At 46.8% G+C, this 18,738-nt stretch overlaps 1 pseudogene; it reads right to left on the bottom strand.

Moving 5' to 3' along the window:
* LOC128782889 (SET-binding protein-like) overlaps window positions 1-18,738 on the bottom strand; it is a 120,293-nt pseudogene that overhangs the window by 60,789 nt on the left and 40,766 nt on the right.

Below are 18,738 nucleotides of genomic sequence, written 5' to 3'. Positions count from 1 at the left end.
ACTGTAAACAAGCTTTGTTTGGTTTTCCCACTCGAAAAAAAAAAGGAAATATTTCTATAAATGCAAAATTACTAAGGAAACATATTCTACTGATTTTTAATTTAAGGAACAAGTAAAATCACAGAATCAGTTAGGTTGGAAAAGACCTCTGAGATCATTGAGTCCAACTATGACCAAATGCCACCATCACAACTAGACCATGGCACTAAGTGCCACATCCAGTCTGTCCTTAAATACCTCCAGGGCTGGTGACTCTACCACCTCCTTGCACAGCCCATTCCAATATCTAATCACCCTTTCAGTAACAAAATTCTTCCTAATGTCTAACCTAAACCTTCCCTGGTGCAGCTTGAGGCTATGTCCTTGTCTTAGGTTGGAAATGGGGGTGTGCATTCTATTCCTATCTGTTAGAGGTGGGGCAGTTATCTTCTGTTAATTGAGCAGTTTTCTTTATCTCTTCCATGACCAATCCTCCCTCCAGGAAGATATCTTCTGTTAATGGGCCATTGAGTCTCCCTGCATGACTGATAAAATTACATCATCCCATTGTGAGATGCTCCACCGGGGTGGGCGGGGGGGGGGGGGGGGGAACCAAGCATTCCTACCTGGATATAATCTGAGATTTCGAACAACAGAGACAGTCTTTTCCCACTGGAATCCCAGAGGAAGACCAGACCCTTCTAGACCACCACTGGACCTTCAGAGGAAGACTCCACCCCTCTGCAGGATCACTGCTTCAACAGAACCACATCTATCACTCCAAGAGGACTGCAGCCACCATTTAACTGGACTGCTACCAAGACCGTGACTGACAGGGTGTCAGGTTGTATTCTGACTCTGTCAGTGGTTTTTTTTTTTTTTTGTTTGTTTGTACTATTCCATTAGTATTTTTAGTTTTCCTAGTAAAGAACTGTTATCCCTATTCCCATATCTTTGCCTGAGAGCCTCTTAATTTCAAAATTATAATAATTTGGAGGGAGGGGGCTTCCATTTTCAATTTCAAGAGAGGCTCCTGCCTTCCTTAACAGACACCTGTCTTTTCAAACCAAGACAAAACCAAAGTCCATGACTTTCCCCCTCCTGGTTTTCCTGTAGTATCAAGGAACTCCAATGATACACAAGTACAAATTTTCTACCTTGTCTTTCAAGGCTGTTGTTTCTCAAGAGGTGGCCTGTGGATCTTCAGGGATCCATAAAATGTCAAAAAATTATGCATGGAACAACTGTAAAAGAATAAAACCACAGTGACAACTTATGTTTTATGCTAAAGTAGCAACACTAAGAAACAACTAGGAAACCTGAACAACCCTAAGTGTATCTGTCTTGCTGAGATTAGATACCACCAGAGGGCTCAGTTGAAATGGATAGAGGAGTACACAGGAGACATTGATGTAAATATGGATACAGCATTGATACAGTGCACATAGTAAGGACACGTGGGGCATGAGGATGTTACTTGCACATCATCTCAGGGAACTGAAACTTGAAGACCAGTATTTTAGTGCTGGATCAGCCTGAAAGCCTGGTCTGTCTTCAAGGCCTTGTACATTTTAGTTCAGCTCTGATGATCAGTTTTATTATCTGACAATTGAAAAACTTGCTAACACCTTAATCACAGCTTAGCTGGCAGAAGATGATGAAAAATTATGTCATACTGTGATGCATGACTGCTGCTTTCCATTGCAGTGATGGACTCCAGTATCTACTTTATACAGAGAAAAATCATTTCATGTTGCTCCTTCTACAGGGGTAATGACTTTGTTGCTTGCCTGGCTGAAGCACCATATAATAAGCAAGAGCATAATTTAGAGGTCTATCACTGATGCAAAGTAATTGCATTATATTTTCCAAAATTCCTGACCTATTTCACCATAACTTGCATTAAGGGAACACAAATTTGCTACCTTCAGAAGACTGTTGACATTAAAGTGACTGAAGGAACGCACCTCTAGGAACATTTTGCAGCATATATGGCAAGCTGCATATACATGATAGTAACAGATGAGATACATGCTTGTTGGAGTCCAGGACATCCCTCTGGCTGCCCTGGATGTCTTGAGACCCTGGCAGGGGGCTCAGAGACCCTGGCATGAAGTCAAAAACATCTGTAGCTTTGATTTTAGCCAGTGGAAAAAGCTGTCAATTTTGTATGAGGAATTACAAGCCACAAGGGTTTTAGTAGTGTGATATTTGAATTAATACAGGGTGGAAAAGTAGAAATTTGGGATTTTTAGAATGTAATTCAGGGGGTCAAGATGAAGGAATTTGGGTGTGTCCTAGCCTTCTTCTCCTTCTCCTTGTCCTCCATGTCTTGGTGTGATGGTGACACTTTTCTATTGGTTTAAGGTAGAGACACACTGTCCAACATAGATGTTAGATATTGGCACGTTGTTGTAAACAGACTATACGTAACTTTTGATATAAAAGGTAAATACCGCCCCAGAGGGCAGAGCAGAATGCCATGGCCTCTTTGCTAGCCAGAGCTCGGCAGGTCAGAGAAAGAATGTTATAGATAAGAAAAAATAAACAACCTTGAGAACGTGATCTAAAGCATTCCAGACTCCTTCTTTGGCTGTGTCAGGCTAGGAAGCAAAGACTCTTTACGATCTTGGGGTCAGCCCAGCATTGGAACCCCGAGACATTGACACATGCTGATGTCTATGGTAAATAAAACAGAGTACAATGGAACTGATAAAGGAGCTTGATATCTTAGGTCTGATCGAGCAGAAACTGTGGGAGAGACAAACACAGATAACTGCTCTCTGGGGAAGAAGTGACTAAGAAACATTTGGTGAAACTCTGTGATAAGATAATGTTACTAGGTGACAATATGTCATGAAGAATGTGTAACCAATGGGAACTTGTTACCAAAAATAGAACCCCATATAAGTGCCATACAAGTAAACCCCTATATAAACACCTTGTATTCTCAATAAAATTGGCTTATGATCCAAGCTCAGATGTCCCTGTCTCTCCATTGCCGATAATTGGTGCCCCGTGTGAGGAGCAAGAACCAGCCTATCTGCGCTGCTGTTGGTGAGCCCCCCAGAACTGGAAGTGCTGGTGCGAGAATTAGGAGCGGGCCCGAAATAATCCCTCCACGGAGGAGGTGGGCAGGAGGAACATGAGACAAAGCATGTCTAACGAAGAGAGAGGTGTTTTTGAACTAATGCTTGCTTTGCTTGCGAAACATGGCAAATCCTTGCCAAAGTTGGACTTAAATGGGTGGCTGTTAAAAGTCCCGACGTCACTGCCTCCTCTATTTTTACAAATGCTGTTTGGGATAATGTGGGGGTTAAGCTTTATGATTTAGCTACTACAGGACATGAGCTGGCTGTATTAAATTACAAGTCCTCCAGGCTTCACCCGGGTGCCCAGCCAGTCCGGGGGAAAATCCTCGGAGGACCGGTCCGCGGGGAGGATGTGGCGGGAACCCAGATAGCTCCACTGTAAGGAAGAGAGGGCTCCGGAGTAACTGTATTCCTAGAGGCTTTATTTCAGGAGAGTCGCAGGAACAGGAGGGGGAAGACGAGGGGACACAAGCTCTCTGGAAGGGAGCCAGCCCCGGGAGCCCCGAGGGAAGGCAGGGCCGGGTATTAAGGGCAAAGGAGTAGGAGTGGTTAGGGTACAAAACAGCCAATGGGCAACGGGTAAAGGGGGGGAGACAGAGTGGGGTGACAACAGAGAACTAATCGGGGTACAGAGGAGGAGTGGTATTCTAACAGGAGCCAATGGGGGTAACAGAATAACTGAACTTTCTGGAACTGGGGAGAGTACCAAGCATTGACAGACAGCTCTTCTGGGGTGGAGAGCAGCAGGTGATTGGCAACCTTTTTCTAAACTGTTGCTGCCTCCCAAGGGAGAGCAGGAACCCCTCCCACAGCTGGCAATGCATATGCTCCCGTCTTGGAGAGTGATTTTTGAGACATTGAAAAAGCAAGACCAGTCTCAGGCTGTGGATAGCACCAGCCCCCTACCCTGCTCTGACTCTCCCAGCCCACTTGAAACTGGCACCTCTGATACTGAAAAGCGGCCGCAGCCATCAACCCCTGCTCTGCCCAGTCAAAGGAGGGGAAGGTATCCTGTCTCACGGTCATTAGCAGCCTATATTGCTGACTGTGGCTCTAGCAGTGAGGAGGAGGGGGACCCCTTCAATCTGGGACCAATAGATCCAGATGCTGAGCCTGACCTCTTCCCTCCTGACACTCATGATAACTAGATGTAATTAAAGAAAAAGGCTCTTAAGGAGAAGGATTTTAATATCACAGTGAAAATAGTCACTCCAGTCAGGCTTTGCGGCACCAGGGGAAACAACCTGCAGTGGTGTCATGGTTTGACAGGGAAGTGAATTTTCTCAGGAAGTTGGGGTCAAACCAATCAGTGGTCAGGTTTGGATACTGACACTTGGAGTGACCACTGAAGGCATTGGACATGCCTCTGAGAACACAGGGGGTTAAAAGCAGAGAACTCCCAGGGGAGCCCTCTCTTTGGTTCCGGTCAACGAAGAGTGCAGACTCTCCCCTGCCCAGCCACAGGCCAGGAAGGTGCCCAGCCTTGGGAGTAGGAGTTCTGGGCAGAGATTTCAGCCGGCCTGGGAGTCCAAGACTTTTAACCCCTTCTTGGACAATGAAAGCTTTGTGAAATATTGCTCCTCCTTGATCTGAAAGAGAAGAGAGATGGCCTGGGACTGAGATGTCAGAAGAAGATGGGGAAGAATCCTAGGTGGGAGGAGATGATGGAGTGGCTTTTGGCTGGACTTTTCTTGTATAGCCATAGACTGAACTGTTGTAGTGTACAGCTACGCAGATGGAGCAAAAAGCTTTGTGAATTTGAAATGGGAGTTTCTGTTTCCTAAACCTAAAGCTGGAGTTTCTATTCTGTATTTTTACGTGTATTTACCCTTCCCCCTGAAGCTATTCCCATTGGATTTCACCTATAATGTATTCATACTGGGCACTGTTCTATTGGTTTCACCTTATCTCTTATTTTCCCCTATAAAACCTGTAACTCAACCCCAGACCATTGTCACTTGTATGTGCGGCGTTCGAACAAATACAACCTACTTTGGACTGCACAACAAGTGTTCAATCTCTTGAGTCTCTTTATCCCGGTCATGATCGCGCTCTCTAAATAGCTCTGTCTGTATCAAGCGAACCCACAAAGGTGTTTGTTGCTTCTCTCCGGTGCCCCGGGAAAAAGGAGACGGACGAAAACAAGGAAGTCGGAGAGAAAAGAAGCAACAAGTTGAACCAATTTCTCCTGCAACAGAGACTGCATTTTTAGGGGGATGCAATGGTTGGAGCCAAGAGAGTGACCTGCTGCAGTGATGAGGAGGGTGTGGTGGTGCCCTCTGTCTTCAGGGAAAAGAAGATCTCCATTCTCGAGACCCTCGGCCCCAGGGGAAGAGAAAATGGGGGGGACTGTTGTCCCAAAATGAGAAACTGAACTGTTGTTCTTTTGGTCCTTGGCAAAGCATCCTTAAAGGAGCCCTATGAGCAGTCTTGGTCCATGCACGGTGGTAAGAGCACTGTGACATGGAAAGGAGGGTGTCACACTGGCAGATTTTCTCTGGGCGGTGCCATGTGTGACATGGAAACACAGGAGGTTGCAATTGTGTTTCCTGGGGGTCTATGGTACAGGAGAGACTCCTCTCTCCCTTGATGGACTGAGTATTGATTATTGGAAGGGTGGTAATGTGATCAGGAATCCAGGGTTGTGTCTCACTGTGGTTTGCTGGAGTTTGGGTGGGGGGAGGAGGAATGTTTTGGAGAGTTTTCATCCTGAATTCTGTATGTGTCTTTTATTGTCGTTGTAGGGTAATAAAGTTTTCTCCTTTATTTCTAAGCTCGAGCCTGCTCTGCTGTGTTGCTGATCGCATCTCACAGCACTCATCTGGGGAGGGTGTATTTTCATGGAGACACTGGCATTGTGCTAGTGTCAAACCATGGCAAGTGGGAAACCCTCGCTTATTCGGAAATTAAGGAACTACGCCACACTGCTACAGAACATGGGCTGGAGTCTCCCTTTTTTGCTCATCTTTTATGGTCTACGTTGTCAACTCATCCTATAACCCCTCATGATTTAAAGGAACTGGTGAACTTATTATTAACCCAAACTCAGTATGCCATTTTTGATGCTCAGTGGAAAAAGGGGTTAGAGACTTTGCTTGTAAGATTTGTAGGGCATGCAAACCAGAATATTGCAGCCCTCATGACTGACCAGCTAGCTGGAGAAGGGATGCACTCAGACCCTGTTGGGCATGCCCACATTCCTAGAGAAGCCCTTAAAGGTATTACTGAAGCTGCACGTATCGCATTTTTAGAAGTTCCCGATTCTGCAACCCCCCAAAACGTATTTACTAATGTAAAGTAAGGACTGGCCAAGCCTTATATGCAATTTATTGACCGCTTAAAACAAGCTCTTGAAAGACAAATTGAGAATAACACTGCCAGAGAGGTGTTATTTTTAAAATTAGCTGTTGAAAATGCTAATGAAGACTGTAAAAAACTACTTAAGTCCTTGCCTAAGGAGGAACCCACCCTGCTAGAAATGACTGAGGCATGTAATTGCCTCGGCACACTTCAGCATAGGGTAACAGTTACTTATAAAGCTGTGGGGGCTGGTATAGCTAATGATTTTGTGGAAGAGGTTTTACAGCAACTTCTGTGAGCCAGAGAGAAGTTTGATAAGAGGATCAATGTTTACCCCTGAAAGAATTTTCTACCAAGGTCGTTGACATAGAAACCAAGAAAGAAAGGATAAATAAGAGAAAGCTGCAACTGTCTATTCCAATAAGCACTTTGTTTGTCTTTCCTGACCAAGGAGTAAAGTGTAAACTTATGATTTTTGTAAGAATGTATAAAAAGCATGCATGCTATAATAAAACCGGGTTTGAAGCCTTCTGAAAATGGAGTGTTGCTATGTATTGTGACCGTCTCAACTACAACAGGGGAGGCCAGATCCAAAGCTCCCAGTATTTGCCCTCAGTGCCGTAAAGGAAGACATTATGCAAATCAATGTCATTCCAAGTATGATTTTGAAGGACATCCAATATTGGGAAACCGAAGTCAAAGCATGGGGTGGCACCATGCAGAGAGACAAATGCCCCAGCCAATGCCTCAGAGCAGACCATTGCAAGCCTCAGCCCAGCTGCCACAAGCAGCCTTTGCCAGACTATCAGCAATTTACAACCCTCCACACCAGGGAGGGCCAGACTAGACATGGCAACCTCCATCACAGTAATCTTACTTGATTCATCTGTTCATTTGCTTCCCACAGGAGTTTTCAGACCACCAGGGCAGCATATGCATGCATTGATTTTAGGTCGGTCATCCACCTCTTTGATGGGGCTGTTTGTTCTCCCTGGGGTTATGGACTCTGACAATAAAATTATGATCATAGCATGGACATCTCGACCACCTTGCACCATTCCCCAAGGAACTTGAATAGTTCAATTAATTTTACTTCCCCAAACCATGAGCGTACCTTTCACAGATGTAACGCGAAAAGGGGGATTTGAGTCTACTGGAACATCCCAAGTATGCTGGGTACAATCTATATTACCCTATGTACCCTGACATTAATAGGACAAAAGATAACACTTGGTCTCATAGACACAGGGGCTGACGTTACAGTTATCTCTCAAGCCAAATGGCCCCCACAATGTTCCCTTGCTGAAGTGCCTCAGGCACTTGAGGGAGTAGTGGAGGGAGTAGCCACAGCTATCAAAGCTGACACTTGATACAGATCAAAGGCCCTGAGGGACACGTTGCCTCAGTCAAACCCTTCGTATTACCAGTGCCAATGGTACTATGAGGGAGGGATGTTCTCTTCCAATGGGGTTTTAGAATTCAATCAGATTTTTAATGGGGGCCATTGAAGCATGTGACACTTTAAAACTAACCTGGAAAACAGAAAATCCAGTTTGGGTGGGTCAGTGGCCCCTACCATTGCAAAATCTGTGTGCATTAACAGAGTTAGTCCAACAGCAAAGGGCAAATTTGTTCAGACTCAGATGTTTATTAGTTCTCATCTATATTACAGTCTCACAAATCGTGAGTTCTACAGCACTTCACACTAACAAACTAAAAATGGAGCCCTATCTCTCTCTCTACAAGGCCTTTTAAGGATAAACTGTCCAATTAAGAAATGACACCTAAATTATTTTTACTATTGACCCAACCACCTGTGGCCCGCAATGCGGACTTTTTTATCCAATTACACAATACCACCCAAAACAATGAGGAAGAAGGTGAAGAAGAAGGACTAGCCTCCACCCTAAAACCTCCATCTTGCTTTATATATAGTATTATATTCTAAAACCTTAAACTCTAAGTTTTCCACCATATGATATTACACACTTTTATTCAAACTACACACCCATAATCCCAGTTCTATCATTCAGTTTTGGAAGCCTTCTCCATGGCCTCAGGTCAAATGCAGTGTTCTCTTGGGGATCAGTGCCTGTCAGCACAGAAAATCTAAAATTCTCAGCAACCAGGGTTCCAACATGGGGGGATGATTTGAGTTTCCAAACATCTTTTAGCAATTCAGCAGGATGAGGACCAACCAGCTGGAAGTCCTGCAGCCTGCCACTGGGCTCCTCTAAAGAGAGGAAAACCTTTCTTGGCTTGTGTGAGTCCAACAAGACAGAGGCATTTTCTGTCTACTGATATATCAGAGATTTAATAACAGGGAGGTTATAAAGCTCTTTAGGCTCATTTTCACTCCAAGAGCCTGAGAGAAGAGGGTATGAATAAATTTAGGGTATAAACTGGAAGAAGCAGTGGGAACAACCAACCAAATGAAGGTTAAGATAGAACTTAATAGATTTGTGTTGAAGGGATTACAGGACATGGGGGATGCACTCACTGTGGGCTGGATATGACAACCTAAGAGGCCCCACCCAGCTTTACAGTGACCTGATTCAACCTTTGTGCAAACATCATTCAGATAGTACAGAGATGATAGCCATAGTGGTGGTTAGGATATCTAGCGTACATGGCTCTCTCCTGTGCCCAGAGCTCTGTTTCAGCTGTACAGGGAGCTTGGAAGTCCAGTTGGGACTAGATGTCCACATTCTTAAGACAGGTCATGGTAGGGTGATAACTGCACCCTTTGTCATCCCTGTTTTTTCCACTATATTTTCCTCTGTAGTTCTGAATTTGAATAGCTTTCCTCATCCATCAGCATCAACTCTTTTTGGTTCTTCCAGAAGATTGTTGGGAAGGATGAAAGTTTGACTAGAAAGTCTCACAGATATGTATGCTTGGCAGAAAGATTTTTGAATTTAGAACCTGAGAATGAAATAGAGATGGAAGCAAGTTTTGATATAGAAGAAAAGAATTGCTGATCCAGTCTTACTGGATAACTAAGAAGGCAAAGTGTATGCTAGTTAGAAGGGGTTTTTATGGCTTAGAGCAAAGGATAAACCCACCTCAAACAAGAAGATGTTTTTACCAAGCAGAAAGATAGCACAGGCAAACAAGACTGCCAATGTTGCAAGTAGGAAAAAGGTCTCAGAATTTTCCACCACAAGAAAACTGAAAATCAACTTCTAGCTTAAACTGTAACATACTAACTTTTAGTGATTGGAGAATAGTAACATGAATATGGTAATTATAGTAGTTATGATAGGCTATTGGGAAAAGTTAAGGTATAGATTGGTTCTTCTGTATTAAGATGCTCAGCAAAGAAAAGTATATAATGCATTGTAACCAAAGCTAAAGGGTCTTCAGGCTTGTCTGCAGCTGGAGCTGACAGCTGTAGGCACAGGCTCTGTCACTCACAACCCTGGACTGCTGTAAAGTCTTGGATGTAATAAACTGCATTTTGAAGAGCCGCCTGGAGACCCGCATCCCTCATTACGGCTCTTACAGAAGATGAAATTGCATTTGTTGCTGATGTAAAGCATGATAGCTCCACTCTGTCTATGGAGTTACGTGAATGTTAAAATGTCAGGAGATCAGTCAGGCCTTCAGATATGGCAGACAGTAACAGCTGAAGTTTATTCAAATACTGTAGCTTCCATTTGTCTGGTTAAGCAAAATGTGTTTGGCTGCCTTATCCCTGATGCTCAAAGACCATGAGATAAAGAGAAAATCAATACAATGAAAGCATTGTCTTAGAGAGAAACCATCATTTTCTTCTAATAAAAAATTCATTTTTGCTAGGAAGACAAGTCAAGTCAGCCTCTTAGACTTTTTGTTGGTTTGGATTATTTTGTTTGGTTGGTTTTTTTGTTTGTTTTCCAAGTGAAAAAAAGTAGTTACAAGGTAAGTAAAATGGTAATTTTCAAGGGGCTGGAATTTGGGAAGGAGAAGATGTTTCTCTCAACTCATTCTTTCGCAGAGGTAGTGGCATGCACCTTTAATATTTGGATGCCAAACTGGCAGCAAGAAATTTCAACAGCACCTTTATGTCTCCTCTTTTCTATTTATACATTACACAAAACTATTTTTCCTGGGTTTAATTGCACATCAAAGGACCACCCCTCTAACCACACATTTCCTACTGAAGGAGACACCAGTAATAAAGCTCATTTCAGTCTTTCAGAGACGCAGTGACAGATCTTTGATAACATTCAGGTGTCTCAGAGTCCATGAACACATCCTTAAAAATGGAATATAGCCTCCTATTCATTCAGGGATGTAAAAAAGGAATGCCCCAGTTAACTTAAGGGAAAATATATTTACCTTGGCAAAAATGGATTTTGAAGGACTGTTCCAGGATTACAGGAGCATAAAAATCACAACATTAAAATTAAGTACATTGAACACAGACTGAGTGTTCACTGACTTGGTAAGTAAACAGAAATGCCTACACCTCTATATTCCCATGGTAACAGAGGTGAGCACTGCAAATTACCTCAGCTGGCTTAAAACCATTTCCCCAGCACTGAATCCATATCCTCTAAGCTTTATGCACAAGAAAGGTAAACAAGCACAGCTCCAGTCTAAGTTGCACAGCCTTTTTGGACACACTGACTGTTGCATCCCAGGTTTGGGTTCAGATTAGGGGTTCTGATCTTTGTTAGTTTGCTGGTTCTGTGTACCCTCGTGCATCCCCTGTGTTTTCCCCCCCACACAGTGGTTAGTTTCAGGCTGCCTGCCATTGGAGCTTCCCCCTGTCACTCTTGCAACCACTCCCTGCCAACTCCTGAGGATTCCATGCCCGTCACCCCATTCCCACGGTACCACTCGCCCCGAAGCCCCGTGGCCACCCCTGCCGTGTTCCCATTGGTCGCTGTGGTACACGTCATCGCCACTGCATCTGTATTCATTGGGCGGGAGGACTCCCCGTCCTCCCTGTCCTACCCCTATATCATCCTGCTCCCCCCTCGGTCCCGGGGCCACTTTCGTCCACGCGAGGTTGGGAGCGGGTTGCGGCTTCTCCATCGCGGCTCCTGCGGCCAATAAAGCATCCAGCTGCCACGCGGATGGATTTGGACGTTTTCCCTGCCTCTTTGTTCCCTCCCTCGTGCCGACAGCAAAGCGCGGACAGCAGCCCACCCTGGAGCATGGCAGCAGAAGCGCCCAGAAATCGCCCCAAGCGCCGGCCCCAACAAGAAGCCGAGGAGCCCAAGCCGGGCACAAAACGGAGTTCTGGGAGTGGGTAGGAGCCAGGCTAGTGGAAGGAATCGACAGGGATCCCTCCGTGAAAGACTGCTTCCCCAAGCTCCTCCATCTGTTAATATGAGAAGTTGTAAAAACAGAGCCTGCGTGGGACGCGGGCCGGGAAGGAAAAAAGCCATCGAGAAAATCTGTTGCTTCCCCTGAACCCATTTCCCCACCTTCCTCTCCTACCCCTTCTTCCCCTAACCCGGGTAGGCATGGGGGAGTACTCCGCCGCTCTAAGGCGCAGGGCAGCTCCACAAACGTGGACTGTTCTTCTGGCTCCCGCGAGCCCCCCCCGGCGCCCCCGCCTTGGCAAAATTAGCTACTTCGCTGAGGAACTGACCCCAAACCCCTTTTCCAATCCCTTTTTCCTGGTCAGAAATCCCAGTTCTAGCACTACCCCGCACAGTTCTGTTTCCTTGAACCTTTTTCTTTGTTCCCCTGAGGAAGCCGCGGCCACGTGGTCGGGGTCTTTGTCTTCCCAATATGGAAGACAGCCACGTGGAGGGGTTTCTCCTTCCCACAACCCTTCCTTTGTCGCCTTTGCCCCCGCCTTTGACCCCACCCCTCCTGCTTCCCTGTGGGCGTGGGCACCGCCCACTCAAGGCATCAGGTTGCCACTCCTCCCCCTGTTCCCCCTCGGGTGGGCGTTCCCTCCTTCCATGTCCTGCCTGCCGCATCATCAGCCCCACCCTCCCCTGACAGGGAGGGCTCTGTCACCTCCGTCCCACTGTCCCAGGGAGAAGATTCTCTCCGCCCCGTCTTCCCTGTCCCTTGCACCCTGCCCCCATGTCCTCTCACTCCTCAGATACCTGGGGGGGGAGGGGGAGGGTGTGGGTATTCTCAACTCAGTCAGAGAGAAAGAGAAAGGTTTTCTAACCAGGCAAGAGCCTGGGAAGCAGTTGGGAAAGAATGTAAATAATTCTTTAATCTATCTTGTTATTCACATTGTTTATAGATATGTTGTGCCTCTGTGCATCATTCACTGCCCACCAATGGTGTGAGATGTTTTTACTCTAAGACCAATGAAATTAGTCTTCTCAATGTTCTCTAGGTATAGAGTGGTACATTTGATATAAAGGAGTTCATTTTCTTTGCCTTCTAATGTGGAGTTCTTTGTTCCCATCCTGCTCAATGGTGTCATCTGGTGACCACTTGTGGAATTGCAGCCTCGGCTGAAGACCCGGGCCCAGCGTCTTGCGGCGGGGGGAGGGGTTATGCTGCTCCACGCCAGTAGCCTGGAGGCTCTGGCTGGACACCTTTGGCCTCCTGAGAGAGGTAACACTGAAACTGCGTGCCTTCTGGAGAAGGCTTGGTCCTGTCTGGATCATGGATCGGCTTTTAGAAGCCGAGAACTGAACGGGACGGTTTCTCCGTGAACTAGTGGACTGTCTGTCTCTTGAAGTGGACGTCTGCTAAGGGGAGGGTTTCCTAACAGTGGGAAACCAGCCATCTACGGCTGAACGGGCAAGGCTGTGCCCCACAATTGGGTATCCAGGTCTCTGATGATGACTTCATCAATCTCCTGGGTTGGTCCCGGGACCATGGATTTCTTGCGGATCTTAGATGCGCCTTTAATCGTAGAGTCTGGAATGATTTATGCTGGTGCCTCATGAAGCAAGGGAGCAAGGGGGATGCTACAGCGTCTGCTCTGTTTACAGTCTGGGGATGCATCTATATGGCCTTGCATTGTGAGACCCCGAGGAGCAGTGACTCCAAATGGGAGCTATCGGGGAATAAGGATGCCATTTCAGTATGCAGCGGCGTTTCGGGAATCAGTGGGCAACAGGTGGGCGGGGTGGTGCCCAGACTCGCCACGGCGCAGAGTGGGTCTGCAAGAGACGCCGGGGCACCCCGCGGACTTTACATGCCGCCGGGAATTCATGCTAAGCCCAAGTATTCCCATCCCTGTCACTACGTTCAGCCAAGATATTCTTTGCCAACAGATCAGCCGCTGCGCAGACGTGCCTCACCTTCAGCGCGGTGCCGGTGACATCATCTGCCTGTCAGGTGGCGGGAGTGCCTTTGCCGCAACTATCAGCTTCGGCACACCCGACATTGCAAGGAATGCACGAGGCGGCCCGGCACCGGCGGCTGCCACCACAGCCCGCGGCTCCACAGCCCCCCCCTTTCCAGACTACATTCGCGGGGGGGCTGGCGCCACCCGCAGTCCATGGCGCAGTGGGGGCTGGAGCCCCCCCGACTCCTTTGCTGATGGAGCCTGCGCAGATGTACCAGTCTCGCCCTCTTGTACTGCTAGGATCGGCAATGGAGCCTCCGATCCATCCCCTGGCATTCCCCCCGCTGCACGCGGGGGCTCCGGCTTTGCCAACGGGGGCAGGCTTTGTCTCCCGGTCCGGCTCACAGCGCACCAAGTGGACCGACGGATTTGATATCCTTTGAGATACCAGCACCTACTGTGCTGCGACAAATCCTGGGTGGGACCACCATGACGTTTTCCGTTCTGCCCTCTGTGGGACTGGCTCCTGTGCCGGGGGAGGGAACAGCCCCCACCCCGCCAGCCATGGCACCACACCTGCCAGCAGCCGGGTTCGCCGCCCCACCTGCCGCTCCGCCCACCATTCCAGCGGCAGCAGTAGCCGTGCCTCTCGCTCCACCCACCGCCGCCGTCACCGCCGTCGTCGCCTGTGCGTCATTCACTGCCCACCAATGGTGTGAGATGTTTTTACTCTAAGACCAATGAAATTAGTCTTCTCAATGTTCTATATATATAGAGTGGTACATTTGAAATAAAGGAGTTCATTTTCTTTGCGTTCTAATGTGGAGTTCTCTGCTCCCGTCCTGCTCAACAACGTCAAGGGGGGGGGAGGGGGGAGGGGAGGGTACGGGACCCAGACTATGTGTTATGAACAGTTTCCACGTGTTCCCCAGAGAGGCGGGCAGGGCCTTCCTAGTTCCCATGGCAACACTAACAGAAACTACTAACTCTAGCTAAGTACCCATATTGAAATGCTAATTAGCTAATTGCTCTGTTTGTTTTCTCTAAACTACCTGGAGATAACTGGCCTTCCACCCCTCCACGCTGCCATTCTGGGAGTAACATGCAAATAAAAACCCCTTAGGATCATGGGAGTATTTTTAGGAGATAAAAAGGAATAAAAATCAAAAACTGAACACAGTAGAGGAGTCTAGACAAATGCCCTAGCTGAGGAAGAGGGAAACACATCCCCTGACTGACTTTTAACCGTCGCCATCACCTAAGAGAGAACAGACTATATTAGGCTCTGAGAAGCCGGGAGATAGAGACAGAGAGCCCTGGTGCTGCCACCACGGAAGGAGCGGGGACAGCTGTTGTTCTGGACTTCAGCAACAGACTCTGCACGCCACGCCTCCTCATCCTCGGGCCACTGGTGTGCCACAAGGAAAGAAGAAGGGACAGCTGCTGCTCGGGACTCCAGTGACAGACTCTGCACACCTCCTTCCTTTCGGCTGCCTGGGAAAAGCTACGACCGCGGGGACGAGCTCTGCGTCGAGCCCCCTGCCCAGCTGATCTTTTTAATAAAGAGCTGGACATTAATAAAGGCATTAGCCCTGTTCATTTCATATGAAGTCGAGCAGTTGCTCCGCATGCGCGGGGCAGCTCTCAGCCCACACTACCTGATAGAGCGGGTGGTGCGCATGCATGGCACGGGCTGTCTCTGGCAAGCAGGGGGGAGCGTGGCGCGGGGCTTAAGTTGGGGCTTGCAAAGGTGCTTTAGGCGCAGCCTAGCTGATAGCGCAGCAGGCACGTGGGCACAAGCCGCGGTTTGAGAAGCTGCTTTGAACGCCGCTAGCTGATAGTGCAGCTAGTGGGAGCGTGGTACAAGTTGGGAGTTACAAGCACCACTTAAAAGCATCGCTGGTTGGTAAAGGGCTTGCAAAAGTAGCCAGCGAACCCGGCTGGGCTAAGAGTTAAGTGTTTGTTGTGCAATAGCACTGCCCTTTAGTGTTAAAAGCTGTCACTGGGAGATCCTTTGCATTACGGGGTTTGCTGTTTAGTTCTTGTTACAAGTGAGAGGCGATCTGCCCACAGTGGCTGCAGAACTCGAAGTCCAGGCCGAGGGAGCCCGGCCTCCCAGACAGGCTCTCCACAGGTGGTTTCAGCTTGAACCAAGTCAGTCTCTTCATCCATCAGGAGACTCGGCAGTCATAGAGCGGGAGGACGGAGAGAGAGACAGAGTATTCTTGGGAGGGATATACCAAAGTTCAACAAGTTGCTATCTAGCCTTTGACTGGGAACAACTGCCAGTTGAATGGGCGCTTAAGAACCCCTTGAGGTGGGGTCTGAAAGGGGTAATCCCCTGCTTCGTGTGTGGATTGACAACCATTTGCTAGAAGCCAGACTGGCACACAGCTTGAGTTCTCCTCCGATGCTTGATGTGTCAGAGGAGGTGGTATTGTATTTCATATAGACGGAGATCCACATGTCGTGCATGTACCCCTGAATTGCCAAGATACTATAACCCAGGGGTTGAACAAGCAAAGTGTGAAATACTGAATTTAATCTGTAAGAAAAGCCACCTAGTCCCTAAAACCTGGGACGTGTTTGAAGAAGATCGGGAAAAGATAAAGGAGTGGCATAGCCATAGTATTAAAAGGAAGAACTAAAGAAATTTTTTCCTCCTTTTCTTTCCTTCCCAGTAATTTAGATTAAACCCTTAAGAGTTCGTAAATTTATGTGGGACTGGGCAAACAACAAATTAACAACAATTGATGGTTAATTAATTAACACCATAATATTTCAATATTAGAAATACTATTGATTATTAATTTGGCTATTAATATTTTAAATTGGTTATTTGAATAACTATAAACTTTATTAATATTTTAATTTAAATAATTAATAATTTAAAAAAAAGTGTTTTAGCACAATAGAAAGAAATAGCAAACAAAGGGGGGATGAATGTGTGTGAATGAGAGAGGCGCTGATTACCCCAGACCTGCTAAGCGAGAGCGGTAGTCTCCCATGCTGCGTTTCCGTCTTTTTCGCGAGAAAAGTGGCCAGTAAATAGACAAAGCGAGTGATAAAAAGAGTGAGAGAATCCCCCTCCGGGGAAACTGGGACTAGGTCTCAGGGAAAGAGTGGGACCCCTTGGTGGGGGGGCGGGGGGGGAAATAAAAGGTAATTAATTAGGAAAAAAAAATAAAAGGTAAAAAGAGGGTTTTCTTGACATAATCTATTGGGGAAAAATAAAAGGTAAAATGTGTAGGAGGGGCCCCTAAAAATTCTGCTGGATTGAGGGATAAGAATGCCCAAGAACATCCAGGATTAAACCTGCTGGGTTGAGGGATTAACATTCCAAGAGCACCCAGAATTAAGTTTGCTGGGCTGAGATATTAATATTCGAGAGCACCCAGGATTGAGTAAAAATTCTGCCGGTTTGAAGATAAATCTGAGAGGATCTGGAGTTGGGAACAACACAGCTAGATTGAGGGGTATCCAAGAACACTGGGACTAGCCAGGGACACCTAAAAGTCTAATAGATGTGTTGAAAAATAAAAGGTGCCTTGTTGTTGTGGTTGTTTTGTTGTGTGTGAGAGTAAGTGAAAAATAAAGTGAATGTGGACGAATGAAAGTAGATGTATGCATCCTGCCCTGTTAGGCAGCCTCACTGTACTCCCCTAGTGTGACCCACAGACGCAGGTTACAATCCGACAGACAAAAGGACTACAGCTGACCATTGGAGAGTAACGAGCCAACCTGGAAACCTGAAGGTCACCTTGAAGAAAAACTGACGGACTCAGTGTGGGTAATCCAGATAGACCAAGAAGGGGAACAGAAAGGATACACTTACCCCTTGGCTGATGATTATAGAGTAGTGTGTAAAGAAATACATTGTGATTGTTATCCTTTTGTGTGCTTTGTAAAACTTGCCAAGAACAGTGGTGGGTCCATTGCCTCAAAGGAAAGCCACCTACTGGGATTTGCTCCAGCTGCTACAGGCTAGAGCGAGGATTAACAAGAATCATATTAGAGTTAGGGGACTTGAAGAATAAGTGGGTGAGGCTCAAATCCAAGGGAGGTGGAAGGTTTACAGAGAAGGGCTTAACCCTGAGAACTCTTGTTTCCACCTGAATGAACCTGACCCCCTTGTTGCCCATATTGTAAACCGGTGTTGTCAGAAAGAACTGAAAGAAATCCCGTGTGACTCATCCCTGGTCAAGGATAAGAACTGGGAGCAGTATAAGGCTAGAAGGGGAAAAGGGAATGGATGCGCTGGAGAGTACCGCTGCTGTCGAGAAGATGGTAATCCCCGTGGCTCGAAGCACCCGAGTCGGCGGGCGAGGCAGAGGGGAAAGAACCAGGCTCCTCCCAATCCCAAGAGGAATAATGCAGAGATACTCCAAATATTACCGACTGGGTATTGATAATCTCCCCAAAGGTACTGACTCAACCACCCCAGGCAGACAAAAAGGGCAACAAGCTAAAAGGGGAATGGTAGGGAATTATGAGTTAAGTGCAAAACCAGGACTCCATTCTCCTTGGCAAGTTATCCTTATTGTAATTCTGATTATGTTATTGCCAGGGGGAGATTCTCAATTTTCACATCAACCCTTTAAATGGATACTAACCCGAGTAGATAGGAAGGAAATTCAAACTCAGATATTGTCCAGATCTCCTAGTTTTACATCGTCATTATGCACATTGGCCCCCATCGAACCATGTCTAAATAAAATAGGTTTCTATATGTGTCCAGCATCAAATCCAGGAAAGGGATCTTGCAATTACCCCAGGGAATACTTCTGTGGGTATTGGGGCTGTGAAACAATAGCATCGGATTGGTCAGTAGAAGGAGATCAATGGCTTACTGTTTCTTGGGGACCCCATGGCTGTAAAGCTCCGCAGAAGGACTGGTCGGGCAGCATAGTCAATCAGGGGAATTGCCAATTTGTGTATCTGAATGTAACTAAACCATCAGATCCAAGATGGACAGTAGGATGAACATGGGTTTTTTGGGACATGGAACCCAGTAAGAAGGAACCTATCCCACCAGATACCTGGCCAGTAGGCCCTAACCCGGTAATAGCCAAAGGTGGAGAGCCAGGTTATGTTGAAATAATCAGTAATCAAAGTAACTCAGGAATGGAAAATTCTACTATTGATAACCAGACAATAATACCC

The sequence above is a fragment of the Vidua chalybeata genome, assembly GCF_026979565.1.
Source record: "Vidua chalybeata isolate OUT-0048 chromosome W unlocalized genomic scaffold, bVidCha1 merged haplotype SUPER_W_unloc_4, whole genome shotgun sequence".
In the NCBI taxonomy this organism is placed as follows: domain Eukaryota; kingdom Metazoa; phylum Chordata; class Aves; order Passeriformes; family Viduidae; genus Vidua; species Vidua chalybeata.
The sequence above is the reverse complement of the archived record's forward strand: the minus strand, read 5'-3'. Positions and strand labels throughout refer to the sequence as shown.